Genomic DNA, 18800 nt, shown 5'->3' with positions numbered 1-18800 from the left:
AGCAGTGCAAGGATTTGGCTTACCTCCAGCTTACCTGTGTGTGCGTGTGTGTGCGTGTGTGTGTGTGTGTGTGTGTGTGTGTGTGTGTGTGTGTGTCTGAATGTGTGTGTGTGTGTGTGTGTGTGTGTGTGTGTGTGTGTGTGTGTGTGCATGAATTGATGTGAAAGAGAGAATGCAAGCTCTTTTTATTACTGCAAAGCAACCATGTCATCTGCAAGTCACCAGGGGCAAAACTCCCATGTGCTGTCAATCATGACTCATTTAACCCCATTGGATGCGCCTTTTTGCTAACAGCGCGCCTGATCCAAATCACTGGCTCATTCAAAACACTCAAAGCCTCTCATCACATCATGGCTTATCTCACATCACTAATAGTCAACCACGCATACCTCCTCTGTGGGTAGACGTCATTGTGTAGGATACCACATAGCATTCCATGCCTTACCGACAGATGCGTCTCGCATCGCACACAATTTCACATTTCAGCTAGCGAATATAAAACCACTAATACAATTGTTCACTGTAACAAAATACGAGGGGCGCAGCTGCAGAGGAGACGAGACTAGCAGCCTCAGACGCGCGGAGGTTTTTTTTTTTTTTGTATTATTACATACTCTCCAGGCCGCTGGACTTAGTACAAACTGCATGTGGTGTTTACTCACACCGAGAGCGCTCAAGAGCTGTATATCTTTGGGAGTGAAGGTTGCTGGTGATGGGGCGTGTTTGGAAACAGTAGCCGCCGCGCTGCAGAGCAACAGACCGAGGCTGCAGACACAGGGCCTGGCTGTGATAATACTTTAGCAGAGAGAGAGAGAGAGAGAGAGAGAGAGGAGAGAGAGAGAGAGAGAGAGAGAGAGAGAGAGAGAATGGAGAGAGAGAGAGGGGCCCTCCACCCCCCGGGTGTGCGGTAGAGCCGCAGTGCTCAGGCCCCCTGAACAGCGGCCCCATGCTGGGCCTGTCTGTGGACCAGAGTTTATGGAGACGGCGAAGATAGACTGGCGAGGCAGTTTTGAAGTCCGCTTTGGGGAATACGCTCGGTTTCCTACGGCATGCTGCCCTGGGACCTAAAGACCTTTCGAAAGGAAACACTCTGAAACAGAGAGGGAGGGAGAGAGAGAGATGCAGAGAGGGAGGGAGAGAGAGAGATGCAGAGAGAGAGGGAGAGAGGGGAAGAGTCCATTTGCTGTGTCTCAGACCCCTGTTTCTCTGTTCACTAAATATGGACGAAAGGGGAAAACCCGCCTTCCCGTGGGATTGTCCCCCCCCCACTCCTCCTCCTCCTCCTCCAAGAAGAGAGACAGAAAAGAAAAGAAAAAAAACACCAGGGATTTTTTTGTGGCGCGCGGAACTCAAACAATGACATCCAGAAAGGCCAGGGGCGATATTTTTAGTGTCGGGGCCACATCCAGGCCTAGGCCGTAACTCAGACTCACGCACATACACACACATACACACACATACACACACACACATACATACACACACACACACACACACACACACACACACACACACACACACACACACACACACACACACACACACACACACACACAAACACACAGAGTCACGCATGTACACATACACATGCAGGCCCGGGTTTGCTTACAAGAGGTGGAGGGCAGCGAAAATAAGCATTGCGCCACTCGTCTTTTTCCAGCCTCACACCATTTCCTTTGCCCCCATGATCCGTCTCTCTCTGTTATCCCTCTCCTCCTCCTCCTGGTCTTCCTCCCCCTCTCTTTTTCCTCCCGAGCGTGGAGTGTTAATGATTCTTTCAGCTAAATGTTGATAGACGTGTATTTATTATCCGGGTAGATAAGCTAAGGGAGTGTTTCTTCACATAGTGTACCTAGACATATACATTAAACACCCAAAGTCCATTGGACCCATCAGAATGACAGGAGTAACCCCAGGCTGTAAAGTGTGTTAAAGTTCCAAATCACTCCCTACATACACACACACACACACACAAGCACAAACACACACACAGACACAGACAGACACGCACACACATACACCCACATGGGGCGCACACAGGCACATGGGCCTGGATTCAATCTGTTCGCCGTAGTTTGTCCACACCTCTAGCCTGGATTCAGTCCACCTCCTGGAAATGTGCGCCTTCGATTTTTGACTCGCATATTTACCCGAGTCTAGACCCCCCCCCCCCCCACTTCTCATGACAAGTCACACATTCGGTGTTTGGAAAAACAAACAAAAGCGGGGCTCGGAGTCAGTCATTTTCAGAAATACAGCCGTCCGACCGAAACCAGACCAGTGACCCGAGTCTATCACTCACTCTCTCCGCTCCACTCATGGCACCGTGGAAAAAGAAATCATAATAATAAAGCAAAACGAGGGAGGAGAAAAAAAAACAAATGCAACAACGCAGTTTAAATGTTTCCAACTGTGAAGCGTCGGACTCAAGTGGCTGCCCAGCTGTTTGCTTCCCTTTCCAAATGAACTTCAAAGTGTGCACGTTGCCGTGCGCCAGCTCGCTACCATGGAGACGGGCAGGTCGCTGGAGAGGAACGGAGTGGAGAGGAGGGCAAGAGACTAAGTCTTGTGTTTTTTTTTTTGTGTTGGTGTTTTTTTTTTAACGGGAGATAAATTCATCTCTCTGCGCATGAGGTCATCAATTCAACATTTCCTCCCCTTCTTTGATGAGTGGAGGCGGGCCTATCCAAACACACTCGCTCTCCCTGCATGGCTGGAGACTGAAACTACTCTCTCTCTCTCTTTTTCTCCCTCTTTCTCTCTCTCTCTCTCTCCTGTCTGACCATGCTTGGGCTTGTGCCATAGACTTCTGACACAGCCAGAGGAGCATATTGAAACCTGCAAGTGCAACAGAGGGCTTTTGTCCGTCACTGCACAGCAGGCTTGCTTTGCTTTTCCCGCTCTCACTTTCTCTCTTTCACCCTCCCTCTCTCTTTCTCTCTCAGTCCCACCCTCTCCTCTCCCCATTCTCTGTCTCCCCATCCATTCATTACCTTATCCTGACCCTCATGGTATGCATGGTTGAGTGCCAAACACTTAGTTTAAAGGAGAAATTAGATATGGTTATTATTATTCATGCATCATGGTCATGCTCCAACCATGACTTAGGAAGTGCACTCCTGTGACCAAGTCTGTCCTCCTGTCTGCCTGCCCTCTCTCTCTCTCTCTCTCTCTCTCTCTCTCTCTCTCTCTCTCTCTCTCTCTCTCCCTCCCTCCTCTTTTCCTCCTGAGCCTATTTTATCCCTCTTTTACAGCAGCTGTACATCTCATTCAGTGGAATCAATAGTAGCATTATGCGGCGTGTTTTGATAAGTGCGCCTTTTTTTCTCCCTGTAGCGGCAGCACATGCTTGCGACAGGAATGGCTAACCTCAAATCACATTGTTTTTACGGTTCCTCAGCTACGCCCAAACACCTCTCGGATCAGGAATGCCTCACATTCTGCGGCCCGGCTGGAAAAACACCAGTGGCGTGTTGACATAAGATACATGGGATTGCCCCTGGAGGTGGTGGGGGGAGGGGGGGGGAGGGGGGGGGGGTGGTCTGGATGGTCTTTGGGGAGACATTTCCTGGGAGTCGCAGGGGGGATTTGTGCCGGAACACGCAGGACTAATCACAGCACCTGTGTTTCTTTCGACATAGCCACAGGCGTCACGTGACCTGGCGTAACGGCACAAACACACACACACATACACACACACACACACACACACACACGTACACACACACACACACACACACACACACACACACACACACACACACACACACACACACACGTACACACACACACACACGTACACACACACACACACACACACACACAGCAAGCGCTCACTCACAGCAGCTCGCTCACGGCAGCCCTCTCTATGAGCGTCCCTCCGGCCAATCAACACCTCCGACCGACCCCACATTAACCCGCCGAACAGAGGATCCATCTTCTTCCTGATCTATTACTGACAGGGGATCATTACGGAAAAGGTCACACCGCCGAAAAAAGTTAACAGAAGGTGCCCGCACTCCCAAAAGGTCCTTAATGATTATACACTGTCCAGAGAGATGGGCTGGTGGGGGGGGGTACAAAGAAAGAAAAACCTGGCAATGCACTCAGAGAGGACTGTGGCTGATGATATGGGACGAGCCGCTTTGCCACGGCCCAGAGTGATACCACATGGCCCCGGCCGGGGTCGCGTATCTGGTAAATATTATTCCGCGGCGAGGGCTCACGTCCACCCCGCGAGCAGGGCCACGCAGCTCCTTGGAGGAGCCTAATGTGGAACAGAAGGGCCAGCGCTTCGCTCATTGTCCGGTGCATTAACCCCAATCAGCTTAGGAGTCGTCCTGACATCAGGGAGAAGGGGGGGGGAGAGAGGAGATAGAATGAGAGAGATGGATAGAGAGAGAGAAAGAGAAATTCTTCTCAACATGCCACAGATTCTTGTCACTCTCCAGTGATTTGCTTCTGATTGGCTGATCTCTTTAAGATGCTCTTCTCAGTTCTGGTATGCTGTGGGACAGAATTTGTTCAAATGTTCCACAGTCTCCTTCAACTTTTTGCCTCTCAAGGCCACTCACCCCAGTGTCCTGCACGACCCCCCCTTGTGATCGCCACATCTGGAACATTCCCTCAGCACCCCCCCCCCCCCCCCCTCCACCTTCTCCACTCTCTCTTCCTCTCTCCCCGAGAGGCTACATCACAGTGGGCATTTTTTGGCAAAGCCAGGGTGCGTTAATGGACCACAGTCTTAATAACACATAGATTTCGCATCAAGAGGAACATGTGGAGGAGAGGCCGCACAGCTTTGCCTTATTAGCTCATTTCTCCACTTTATGAATGGGCTTTTTTTGGGGGGGGGGAGGTGGGCGGGCCATTATTACAGGGGTCACTGCAACAAGACACATCAAACGAGGCAAATCTCCAGGTGCTCTGATCTTTCACAAGCTATTTTAAAATGCAACGATACTTTCCACCTTACACAGGGCGAATAGCCTCACAACAAAAGAATTATACTCTTCTTCCATCTTTTATATGGAGAATAAATAAGACATAAACTTACCTTGCAGTTTTATTATGTTCATGAGGAACTTTTACAGTACATTTTTTGTAGTAGTATAGAAAAGTGTTGCCTGATCCCTCCCTCAGAAAAAAAAAAAAAACCTGATGCCAAAGACAGTCTTCACATCCTGGCAGAGCGACTGTCACTAATCAGGCCCTGGAGGCCCATGTCTTCCCAAACGTGGCTCCCTCTCCATCACTGCAGGCCTGTTCCCAGCATGTCACGGCCCATGACAGGTAAGTGGCCCCAGAAAGTAAGACAGAGACAGAGAGCGAAAGGGAGAGAGAGGGAGTAGGCGCTGTCACACTCCTGATGAGAGATGCCCCATCCGCTTTTTAGCACCATGCATATTCATTGGGGCGCACAGCTCCAGGAGAAACACTGCTGTTTTTTTAAGGGCCCCTGTTGGCTGATTTTTATTCCTAATTATGCCCCGCATCCTGCAAAGACCGGAGCGCTGGGTGGCACAGACGAGGGGTTGAGGGGCCGTCAAAGCTGATGCCAGGCCTCGTCACTGTTGTCAGCCTGATGCCTCTAAGAGCTCAAAAACGGCCCCACTTGGTTGTGGCTCCCCAGGGCTTCGCTTGCCAAATGGGCCCTGTGACCAAAACAGTGGTCCCCTCCGTGTGACAGGAAGAGGAAGGGATGATGAGGAGCGTTCCGCACGCACCTGACTCCCTGATTTGCTGCTGCTGCAGTTATTGGCTGTTCTGAAAGTTTTTTGCACAGCTCAGTGGATTTGCCCTTGCACCTTGTTTAAGAGAAGTGCACCGCCATGACATTGGCCAGATAACTTTTGCTGCTCGTTTTTATTGGACTGAAGATATTGGACCAGAAGCCGGCCAAGTAAAACTGCTGCTGACTGACCAACTGTCAGAATCACATTATTTGCTGTCTGACCATGGGCTAGTCAAATAATTACTTTTTGACTAGCTTCGAGTGAAATAATTGCTTTCGTGTTAATGGAGGCCAAGGTCAAAATGAGATTATTTTATATTCATTTATACTCATTATTTTACAGTTTGTTAACAATATTACTTTTAGTAGTTGTGATTCCATAGCCTGAAGTTGAAGTCTAAGAGAGCCCATGATGTCCCATGATTAAAACATTAGTTTCTGTTTCAGTGTCGGAAGCAAAGAATATGGATATTTGGAGTGGTGAACTTGACATACCGCAATTTTGCTGACAACTGTTTAGACCTTGTCTACTCAAAGGACAAAATTAGTGACCACAGACAATGGAAGAGTCCTTCCCAAAACGACTTTATGCTGAATTGCTTTGAATCTGCTCTCGCAGTGAGGGCTGGTGTGTGGGAGGCCTCCTTGTCTGGCTTTTTGCTGACACACGCCAGAATGCGGGGGATATTCCCCCTGGTCCCTGGTGGGGTGTTGCGACCACTGCCCTTGCTCACCTCAGCTTCCACTGTCCCAGCAAGCACACTTCCTGTTTGTCGGACATCCACAGCTGGGAACGCCGGGAAGAACACGCTCCTCTCCTTCAGTGAGCGTGTGAATTGTCCCTTACAACCCATTTTTTTTTATCATTATGAATGTCACATTTAAGCATGTACTTGAGATGGATGAGTTTGAGCATTTAATCACCACGTAAAGCCTTAAGATGCAAAAGTTATGTCTTAACCTTGCAATGGCATTCAGTACTTTGAGTTGTAGCCTCAGCACTTTAGACCACATAGAAAAAAAGCCATTGTGCTGGCACAGAGAATGGAGACACCTGATATTGAGGTTGCTTCTTTTTCTGCTTGTGTAATCTATCCATCGCTCCACTTATCTGTTCGAGACTGACCACATTGCTGTACCAAGGTATCATCTGACATAAGATTTAATGCCACACTGTGTCACCACAACTCTCTCTGTTGCTGTCTTTCTTTCTATCTGTCCGTCTGTCTCCCTCTCCATCCCCCTCTCCCAGTTACAACTCTCTCTCCCCTCTCTCTTTCCCTTCTCTCTCTCTCCCTCTGCTGCCAAAACATGAACGACACGGGAGAATGATTAAAGTTTTACGAAAGGCAGTGCACCCTGACCCACGCCCTTCCTTAGTGCTCGTACCCTACCTTGAACGTTTTGTGAAATTTGAACGACCCCGACTCAGAGGTTAACTAATAACGGAGACATTTGTGAAAGATGCTTCCCGAAATATAATGTATTGAAAAATCTGTTTCCTGGCTTCGCTGTGGTTCACATAACCTCTCGGCTGACTTGTTAATGACACTCTGTGAAAGAAGAAAAAAAACAAACACGCACACACACACGCGCACATACACGTGTGTGTGTGTGTGTGTGTGTGTATGGGGGGGGGGGGGGGGGGTTACGGGGACTTTTTTGTCTGTGTCGGAGGCATGACAGAGGCCCCAGAAGAGATTGAGGATCCACCTGTGCTGATTTTAATGAAGAGAAAGTACAAACAGAGCATCCCGTGCTGTGCCGAGGCAGGCATGCACATCCGATTCAGCTGGACATGGCTGTTAAGCATGACTCCCTCTCAAGGACTCTTTTGGAGGAATATCCCTTTACACAGAGAGCAAGAGGCAGGAAACACTGAAATGTCTGTCTACCCTCCCAGCGCTCCAGCCCAGATTTATGCCCCTGCCCCACACTCACAACCTATGGGGGAATTGAGAGGGGTAGTGCTGATGGCAGGGGGGGGGGGGGGGGGGGGGGTGCTCAAGGAGTTTGCAGCAATTTTTGCCCGTCAGTGAGAAACTAATTTACAGCCCACGCTCGCTCTGTAGCATGTTTATATCTTCTTTTTGGGTATAAATTACATTTTCGAAGGGTCTGTGAAAAGAGGAGGATGACCCCCTTTTCCTTTTTCACTCCCTCCGCTTTTTTCTGTTGTTTAATATAACTGGAAAAGCAGGTTGCTTCCAGGATTAATTCTCTCTTGAGCTGCACCCCTGGTACATCAATAATTGTCTGTCAGAATCAGAGTGCTTTGACAGACAGCTCGTTTGGAATGTGGCGTGAAACTATTTCACAGTTCAGTGTCAAGGTTGCGGTGTATCATCCAAATCCTGGCTAATCGGAGAGTCAGTCAACCCCACCTGACAGACAGGGACTCTTTGGCGAATGAATTGTTGATGTGTTTTCAGAAACCCGTACGCCCATAGAGGTTTTATTTTGGTTGGAGCCCTTTCAGACGGATGCGGGGTGCTGAAAGGATTTTGATTGCCTGCGAAAGTATTTAATGCCCAGCAAATATTTGCGATACTGTCCATGGCGCGGAAACAATACATGCATTTGCAAGCATTCTCGGTTAATCAAGCATCGCAAAACAAACGAGTGGAAAGGCAAGGGGGCGGTGGAAAAAAAGTACCTTCAGGACCGGACTCGTGGAAAAGAAGGAGAGTTGTCCTGAATTTGCTCTCCTTGGAAGTCTTGAGACAACAGCCAGGTGTTTGTGATAAGTGAGCCAGGCGGTTTTCCCCTAACAGTTTTATCACCTGCATGCCTATTGTGTACATGGATGTTTATAAGGACAATTAGGTTCGGAAGACCAGGCTGAACTCAAAGCCTTTGTCCTGTGAAGACTCCAAGAGGTACACTGGAAAAATACAATATCTTCTATGTCAGCACTTAAGGTCTATATTATTCTGCCTCAGGATATCCCTTTCCTGAAAGGAAGCATTCTCTCTCTCTCTCTCTCTCTCTCTCACTCTCTGTCATTGCTCTCTCTCTCACTCTGTGTATGTGTGTCCTAATGGAGCTATTCAATTACAAAAATTTAAACCTGTATGAAGTGTTTAATACCTTGTCTGTCAGGCTATACACATTTAAAAATCGAACGTCTTGAAAAAAACTTAATAGCAGTATAATATTGTAACAGGTTGGAAAGACAATGCAACCTTCCCCTTCACTAAAGACCCATCACGCTGGTGTAATTGGCCTACACGACTCAGTGGTTTAAGGCAGAAGCAGTCCACTTTCCTCCTCGTATCAAGGGATTTCCTTTGGGTCAGAATGAATGAAACGCGAGTGATCCTCACATTTTAAGCACCGTGCCCTGAGGACTCTTCTGTATCGTCTGACAACGGAGGCGAGTCCTGCGCTCTGTGTTCTGCCCCCACTCTCCTGCTTTGTGAAATGAGGGGGGGGGGTCCACATGTTCCTCGCCTTTCTCTCCATCTGCCAAGCGCTCTGCTATGCAAAATCAATAGCGGGTCCATTTGGCGTATCATTGGCGCTTCCCCACCGAACCCGGATGGCGATGATGCTAAGATAACCCACGGGTGAGATGCGTAAGGGAGATTTTCAGGCTGATCAATAAAGCCAGGGTGCATTATGCATTTAATTCTGGCAGTATGCACTAAGCAGTCCCCAGTTCACTTGGCCCACTCTGTGCGATGGTGCATTCAAGAGAGGGCTTCTCTTTTTGTGAATCAGTCACGTCTCGACTTGAAATTGTAGGCTTAAGTTAACTTAAGTCATCCCAGATGCCCTGAACTGCACTGTTCGAATTCCACGGAACAGTCGAAGGGCCAAAAAAAAAAGTCTGAGAAAAAGAAAAAGTCAGAAAGAAACGAAAACAGCTCAATGCTGTCATGCGAGAGCGGCGTATGGTTTTGTCCTGCACGCTACTGACCACATAACATGCTCGCGTGTCCGTTTCGCATTTCTGGCTGCGTGCCTGCGTGTGCATTTGTGTGTGTATATGTTTTCACTGCTTGCTGTGTGCATGTGTGGATCGTTTGTGCGTCCCCATCGTTTTTTGGGGGGCTGGGGGGGGGGGAATGATTGGAGGCCTGTCCTTGGATGGCAGCAGACAGGAGTGATGTGAGCTTGTATGACATCACCCACTAATGGCTTCTCCCTAAATCATGGCCCTCACCTTGGGGAGGTTTTAAGCGCGGGGTCCTCGGCGCTAGGAGCTGCTCTGACAAACACCACTTAAGCCTCAGCCTTGTGCTTCCTAAACAAGTATTTAATCCCCTCATTAAAGATATATGAAACTGGAAATCAATGAAGGCTATGGGTTAGACCCTGGTGCTCCACACGAAGGCTCTAATGGCTACATGCTGTTCGACATTACACAGTCTCCTCTTGCGTCTATATACATTACAGGATGGAGGAGAAACCCTGCCATTATCTCATTAGTGACCAGGCCCTTTGCATATTCACACTTTGGTCTCACTGTATGCTTCCACTCACAGCATCCATTTTTTCCTCATGCAGCTCCGTGGTTGCCCTTAGTAATTTCATGACTACCTGGCTCTCAGTAACCCTCTATTACAATTTGTGTGGTTAAAAAGGAGTTCTCAATGCCGTGTTGAAAAATTAATTGATATGAATTTCAGTGAATAGGCTTCATTCAGAACCGGGTTGGTGTGTAGGTGTTTGAGAATGAGGCTGTGGAAAATGAATCACCAGGCACAGTGTGGCGAAATGTTGTTCAATCTGACGACCTGGTAACAAGGGTACCCCCAAGGTTATGAAGCCCCCACTCACTTCCAAGGCAGCAGACCCTTATTTCAATTGTCCACAACTGCAGGAGTAATAATAACAAAGGGTGTTGGTCAAACTTATTAGCTGACTTCAGCTAACACTGTGCCCAGGCGCGTTGGAACCCATTTCATATCGCGGGTAACTGTTAAACACTTTATTTTGTTATTAAATTGCTCCCTTAGAATTCCATTTTTATCTCCCAAGATATGGCCAGTGAATCACCATTAAAGAGCCCATCAAGCTGTCAGGGAATGTGGACTGCAGGTGCAGCGGCGCACGGGCTCACTGTAAACAAGCAACCGAGGCGCCCCTGCATAATGGAGGCTGGGTCTTTTTTATGTGCTTCAGGCTGACTTAAAGAGATCCATCCCCCGCTGCTTCGCACCAAATTTGATTCTTAACTCGGGCCCGGGGTTGCTGAGCGTTACAAACGCCCCCCGTCTGGTGGGAGGTGGGGGTCTCGTCTTTTGGATATGAGAGAGAGAGGGGTAGAGCATGGCGGAGGGTTTGGTGAGACTGGCGTTTGAAATGAAAATGGAAAGAACCCCCCTCCCCCGACACACACACACACACACACACACACTCACACACTCACACACACACACACACACACACACACACACATCCCCGTTATTCCCCGACACGGGTCATTACATGGGGAGAGCAGGCAGGGATGCTCCTGTCTCATCTGAAGCTGTTAGTGAAAAGCTCACCTGGTCAGCCTCGTAGAGCTCTCGTAAGGGATTGGACATAAAATAGGTTTTAATTGTAATGTGGTAGTATAGCTGTGGAGTGGCCTTACACGCTGCCGCAGGGATCATAGAGCAATAAAGCATGGCTGTAGTGCAGGGTCAATGTCAGGGGAAATGTGTCCACGTCTGAAAATACTGCGCAATCTGAGGACACTGTGATAGACCCTCTAAATAAAGAACTTGTTCATTAGAACATCTAAAAAAGAATTTGTTCAAAGCACAGATGTTCTACTATCACCAGGGTGCATTGGCTGTCTCTATTGTATGTTTAAAGATTGTGGTATTAGTTACGTCTGAATTCTATTACTGAGCTGAGAGTTTAGAAAATACATGAACAAAATAGGTGGTATTGATTACATGACCTTTTCATTTCCTCTCTCCAAACTGTGATTTCTCATAACTGAAGCTTTCCTCCACTGGAAACTCTGAGCTAGTTCTACATTTACCCCACGTGTTGTGGGTAGCACCCTGGGCCTAATTTGGTCTATGTGTGTGTGTGTGTGTGTGTGTGTGTGTGTGTGTGTGTGTGTGTGTGTGTGTGTGTGTGGCGTATCTGTTAGTGATTTGGGCTGGACGGGGGGTAGCCCAGGAGCCAGGTGTGACTCTGCACACTCTCGGCCCCACTGACAGCTTGGCGAAACTGTAAAAGATGCTATCTGAGGGCAACGAAAACAGCACTCAGCGGGTCTGTCAGGGAAGATGGACAAGTTAAAACAGATGATGCAAGCCAGGGCGTCCCCCCGGCCCACAGCCCCCCCACCACCCCAAAAACCCCTTCCGAGCGAGGCCTTGCGTGCATCGCTGGTGTTCCTGGGTCACCACATCTGGACGGCCTCACCTGGTGGCTGACAGCCAGGCGGGGGGAAGGGGCACTGAAGACAGTAGGAGACTTGTCACTCCAGTGCGCCACAGGATCCCTCTGCTTCAGATGGGATATACACATACCTCTGGTACTGGTGTGTAAATCCTTGGCAACGAGCTGCAAATGGGTTCCGAAACAAAGGCCTAAGCCTCGTAAACCCTTAAATCAAAGTTGTTCGACCTGTCAGCTTGACAGCCTTTTTTCCTAAAAAGAACACCCTGTGTTTTTAAGAAGTCCAAACTCAACCCTTTACCCCACTGTCACTGAATAGGAAAGTCAAACAGTAGAGATTTTAAACAAAGTTTTGTTTGGCTGCAGAGAAATTGGTTTATTCAATGTGGTGAAAGGTATCATGACAACATTGCAAATGAGGCCTAGAATCTGGCTGAGGCCTCCACCCTTATGCACGATGAGTTTGCAAGTACTGGATATTATACATATGAGAGGACAAGAGGGCCTGAGGTGTGTGTGTGTGTGTGTGAGGTGGGGGGTGTGTGTATGTGTGTGTGTGGAGGGGGGGGGGGGGGTCACATTGGTGCTCTTCCTGCTCTGCTGGGGCGGCGTGTGGTGCTCTGGAGGCCCGTGCTGATTACCACGTGGGGACCGGGCCACAGAGCGTTTTCATTAGGGAGAGGTCCAAGATCATACAGGAAGGTTCCGGACCATTAATACATTTGAAACGGCAAATGAAAGGAGGAGGGGGCTGCCGGGCTTGAAGGAAGAAGGGAAGAGGGGGTTCGGGTGGTGGGGAACTGGTTATTTTGAAAAGGGAGAACCCTGCGGAACAGGCATGAGAGCCTTAGTGAATAAATACTGGGATCATCTTAACCCAAAGTTTCCCCCCTTTCCCCCTTTTTCTTTGGCTCTAAGATCTGCAGCCAATTTTCCTGCAATTTACAATAAATTGTTTGTGAAATCCTCGTCGATCTCCCCCACTGGGAATCTATTCCCAAAAGCAGAAGCAGTGAGAAGCTGCTGCCGCTGCTGCAGGGAAACTGGAGAATTTGAAGTTTACTGTTTGTTTTTGTAATATCTGCAGTTGAGTCGTTCACACCAGTAGATAAATAACATGCTTTTCTGATTGACAAATCACAGCTGAACACCAGCCAATGACGTGAATGGCATGGTGCAACTGGACGTATAGGATTCATACACACTTGAGATTAATTAAATTAAAGTCAACATTGCTTTTTTATTCAGGTGTCTTTTTCCTATTTCAAAAGGAATAAAATATAATGAACTCTGTTGTAATGTTAAGCTATAAGGAAAGGAAACAGAGCCAGCTGTGTAGAATCTGGGCCATTAGAGATCAACGTTCTCTCTTTTGTTTGGCCTGTGTAATATTTCCCTCTCTGTGGCCGCACTGTAGGTATACATTACCGACCAGCAGGACCACTGCACGTCCACTGAACAAAAGGAATCTTCAGGTCATTTTCAAAACTTGTTAATATTTCATCTTGCATACAGTATTGGTCTAATGACCTGTATTGATTTCTCATTTCTTATTCATGCGGTCTGGTGCCACAGTAAAATGCTAATCACATATGACATCTCAGTAAAGAGTTTAGATTTCTCTGCCTAATGTTTATAAATGGGCAAACAAGTCTCTCTTCTGCTGCATTTAATCATCATAATGGATTCAGGATATTTGGTCTTGTGATTTATTTGTAGTTTCTGGAATTATGAATTGGAATTTTAGTGATTCATATTTTATTGCTTTATGTTTTCAGAATTACAATGGGTGTGTGGTAGGGGTGTGAATCTCTCATGTAAAAGACGATACGATTCGCATCTAGATACATGGGCACGATTCGATACAAGAAAAGATACATGTTCATAAACAACGATTCAGTACGATTCGATTTGAAGCATTCTGAAAGATTTTTTATCATTTGCTCAAGGTGCACATTAATTTTATATTATCAGTTATCATGGTCATGGTTGTCAAATAGGCAACAAAAATGTGTGAATATGATTATCTAAACTGAGGTTTGTTTCATATACTGTATTGAAATGAAAAAATAATAGTCTACATTTCAGTCAAACACAGCTGCCAAATACAACATATTTATTATAGACTTTATAGATTTTATAGAGTTATATCTGATTGTTTTCATGGAGCTGTAGCCTTGTTGAGGTAAGACAATACCGAAATAAAATAAAACAGTGCTTAAGACACTCTTGGCCTTTTCTCATATAGCCTACAAGAGTAAAATAGGCCTACATATCAATGAACTCTCTGGGTAGACCTAATGCAGAAACCTATAATGCCACAAGTCTGAGTGAATATGAACAAAATAATTGGCTAATAATTTGTGCATCGTTTTAGCAAGGGCCAAATTATTATTTAACATTAAGGAAATCCCTTCATCAAACGTAAGGCTCTACAGACTATCGTTGCTGTTTAGTGTTTAATTTCGCGCTGGATTTTGAAAAACAAAAGAGTAAAAACTGTAAAACAAACGACCGAGTGCGAGTTGTCACATGCTTAAGTTGCAGTAGATGTATGGGTAATGAGGTCATTTGACAACTTTGGGCAATGAATGTAGCCAAAAACGAACTGCATTACCCACAATTCCGTGCCACGTATAGTTTCAAAACCGGATGTGGGATGAACGCGTTGCTTGGAACGTAAATGAGAGTCTGAGCGAGCAGAAAAGGTTGTGAACTGATTCGTGACAAGTAAATCGATATAACGATCGGTTCATTTCAGTTTTATTCCGATACGGGGCTTCACGTATCGATGTAGCCGTATCTTACACATTAAAAACGGATACCGATATGTATCGGTTAATCTTTACACCCCTAGTGTGTGGTATTTAATGTCTGAAGTGTCCTCCAAGACTTTGTGTCATGAAAGGCTGCAGTAATTAGTCATGCAATCATCACCTGCACTACATCTGTTGAGAAGGTGAAATAATTAGCATATTTTGGGATAAAATCTCACTCAGGTTTCATCACAACCACAATGCACAGGAAACCCAACAGCATGTTATTCTAGCTGATTGCCGGTAATTAAGTTCCCCTAGTGTTTTTTGTTGCCTCGGCGAACTCTGCAGATTGGCTTGGCAGGGTGGAAACTCCAACCGAGCATCAAACAGCAATGTCCAACACAGACACAAAAAAACTCCATTTCGCACATCGATCCTCTGTTCGTCAAGATTAGCAACTTAGCACGCACGGAGCAGAACTTTCGCTGCGCTTTCAAAGTTCTACCATGTAAGCAGCAGCAGCAGCAGCCGACATTTTAATTGATGTCTTTGTGGGCACTCCTGAGCGATTTCACCTCATTAACACAGACTCGTCGGACGAGACGAGACGAGAGGAGTAAAGTGGAGAGAGATGCTCTGCATGCTGTGCTCCACCACTGAAGCGTGTCATGCGGGGGGTGTTTCTCGTTTCGCCCCCCTGCATAAAGGGCCAGCGTCTCGGGTAGAGTGGACGGCAGGACATGTCAACACAGCTGTCCAGCTGACAGATGTCTCCAAGGCACTCCCACTGCCATGGACACGCCGTGGGATGCCGAGGTGTTAATGATGGAAGAAGGAAGACTTTAATGTGGACCACAGACAATTAGGGTCTCTTGCACAGAAGTTAGTGTGTCACAGGCATTGCACTTGTGAAAGCGTTTAATTATTTGACTCGTGACAAGTTGCTGAAAAGGAAGGAAGGTGGGCTGACTTTGTAGGAGTTGCCAGTTCTGGACTACTCCTTGGTCTGTTGCCTCCTTAGCTAGCCAGCAATAAGCTGAGGTAAACAAAGAGTGTATCTTGATTCAATCAAAGCTGCCTCAGTGCACTAATAGACCTCTGCAGATGTTCTACAGCCACAACACAGCACCCCACACCTCTAGCATACATTGTTACAAGAACCGACTAAATCAGGTGGCTCTTGCTTTGCATTCGAGAGATGGCCTAGCGCTCCTTTCATCTCAACCGCACGTTTTCAGACTGACATGAAAGGAGAGGAGCCACCTCTCAGTCAGCAGTGACTCTCCATTTGCCCTCTCTGCCAGGCGTCTTTTGAAAATAATCGGACCCATTCGTGTTTTGAACAAAATAATTTGGTCAACAATTTATAACTCTTCTTGGCTGGCACTGGCAGAGACGGTCAGACGGAGATCTGTTTTGTGAGGGAGATGTCTGGATGTGGTGTAGAGTGATGCTCTGGGGGGTGTAGTTTTTTTTTTTTATGAGAGGCTGTTTCTAGCGCGCCAGGTTTTTGTTTACACTTTCATTATATCTCCACTACATTATCTGATGCCTCCATCCCGTTTTCAATCTCGACTCGGGGGTTTTAATCTGGCAACGCGCTCCGAGCACTCGCCTTGCCATGCGGGGGGATCCGAGAGAGGTTATATTACGGCACATGAATCAACGCAAAATGAAATGCACTCCAGTCGCTTTCAGATGGTTTTAATTTATGGCTGGACAGACTGCAGATAGAGAAAATGCATTTAATGTAATCTGATCACTTGATGCAATGCCAGATTTATGATACATCTGATATGAGGCCTCCAACTTTTTAAAAAAGGAGCCAGTAGCAATAGTAATAATAACAAAAATAATAATAATAATAATAATAATAAACATATATTTCGATAACAATGATAAAGGAGAATATTTGGTGGTTGGTGGTGTCCATTGACGTGGGCATCCCACACCCCAGTGGTAAGCCCAAGTCAGTATCCCAAAGGCCCAAGCTGTATTGACATCCCAATTATAAATTTCTCTCTCCTCGTCGTTCATCGGAGAATAAATCAATCTGTGAGCGCTTCATATCGGCTGTTTTACTTGTCCATTATTATCAGTCCAGACTCTACTGGGCTTTTGGTTAGCACTATTAAGAGATCCACAGGCATCTCCCTATGGAAATGAAAGCCATGGTCCAGTTGTAGTGTTCCAAGCCACAGAAACCATTGGTCATTCATCTGAAGCACATTCCGTTTCTGTTCTGACTGTAATAGTTTAAAGATGACAGTGTTTTCATAATTGTATTCTTTCTTCATCATGCAGGCCCTCAAGAACACATACATTATTTGGCTCTGCTGGAAAGCAAACCTCAAAGGAACACTTCTTTTGGGCATCCCCACATAACTTGTTTCACTAAAGTATAAATTTAAAGAAGGAACTGAAGCTGTTCATCCACAAATGACCACACCGCTGTCAAAATGTCCCTTCTTTTTATATTTTTTTATGTCCACAAATTGCAATAGTCTTTGACAGATCTACAAACATTAAAAGAATGTACATAAACCAAAGAAGAGGACCACTAAGTAGCAAAAGCAGACACGCATAAGATCTTCAGCTGCAAGAAAAGTACTTTGTCCTACCAGACACTGGGATTGTGTTCCACACACTGTATTTCTCAACCAGGGGTTTGTTTCATCTTATTGGCCCACTTTAACCATAATATGGACTCTGAATCTCTTGGTGTAGTTTGATCCTACATAACACATCACTGTGTCATAGTAAGGTCTAAAAATGAGTTTGGCAAGACCTTTTGGATGTTGGCATAATCCCGCCAGAAGGCTCAAGTTCAGCAAAAGAGTAATGTTTTCTTTCCTTTGATGCCATTGTGTAGGAAATCTGAGGGAAATATTTCTCCTCTGGACTTCACAAAGCCTGTGGCTATGACACACTGAACAGGAAAGTTGCTTCACCCAGTGACCATTAATCCCTGAAACTGTGGGCTTTACATCACTGGAAGATAAAACCAGTTTAGAGTCGATGACAGTTGTTTGTATGTCAAAGGAGTCCAATGCAACAGATATTCTGAATTCACAGCTTGCTTTGTTATGTTAGGTTCAGTCTTTGTTGAAGTAGCAGGCAAACAAGCACTAAAACAACATTGAAATTTCCCCTCCATCCCATTTTTCAGTGCTTTTTATTTGGCATTGGCTAGTCTGGATCTGCAGTTTTGATTCTCTTGTAATTTAACTTGAATGGGTTTCAGCAGTTCTGTATAAGAGGCATACTAATCACAATTAACATCCGAAAGGAATAAATACAGTAAATGCTTTTACCCTTTTACGAGCATAAGAGGAGTTAATGTGTATGGGAGTGCGCACAAAGAAATTTATTGTTTGCTGCCTGTTTATTGTTAATCCATGAATCAAGCTCAGAGACCATTGCTTTCATTAAAATAATTGAACCCATGACGACAGTGTTCCTCGCTACATTGTGCACTACTTCCCTAAGTGATGATAAACCCGGAGCCAAGCCCACTTGTATATATTTTTTTATGCCAACACATAGTAAAACTCTCCAAAATGGGATCCTGTAAAGGCTTTGATGATGGTAAGATGAAGTCTACAGTCTGCAGCACAAAAGTGACTCTTTCATAATACATTCGGCCAGCAGGGTCTCCCCACACCCCCCCCCCCCCTTTTTCATTCGAGAGCTGTTAAAGGACTGACGCTCGGAGGTGTAAGAGGGAGGACAATGTTGCGACACTCTTTAGGAAAGACATCAGAGGACAGGCAGCCGGGCCTTCTCGCCTTTGCCCCTTAACGACCTCACCCCTTCTTTCCCTCTGCCACTCGTTGCCAGATATGCGGCAGGGCTCATAATGCCCCCTTTGTACCTTTCCTATTATCTGTCCCTGCCGAGCCCTCCAGCCATCGAGGGAGGCAAGGGTGCCGCCAGAGCGCTCGCCCCCCAGACAAAGC

Source organism: Alosa sapidissima, chromosome 19 (assembly GCF_018492685.1).
Source record: "Alosa sapidissima isolate fAloSap1 chromosome 19, fAloSap1.pri, whole genome shotgun sequence".
NCBI classification, from domain to species: Eukaryota; Metazoa; Chordata; class Actinopteri; order Clupeiformes; family Clupeidae; genus Alosa; species Alosa sapidissima.
This window is presented reverse-complemented; position numbering follows the sequence as displayed.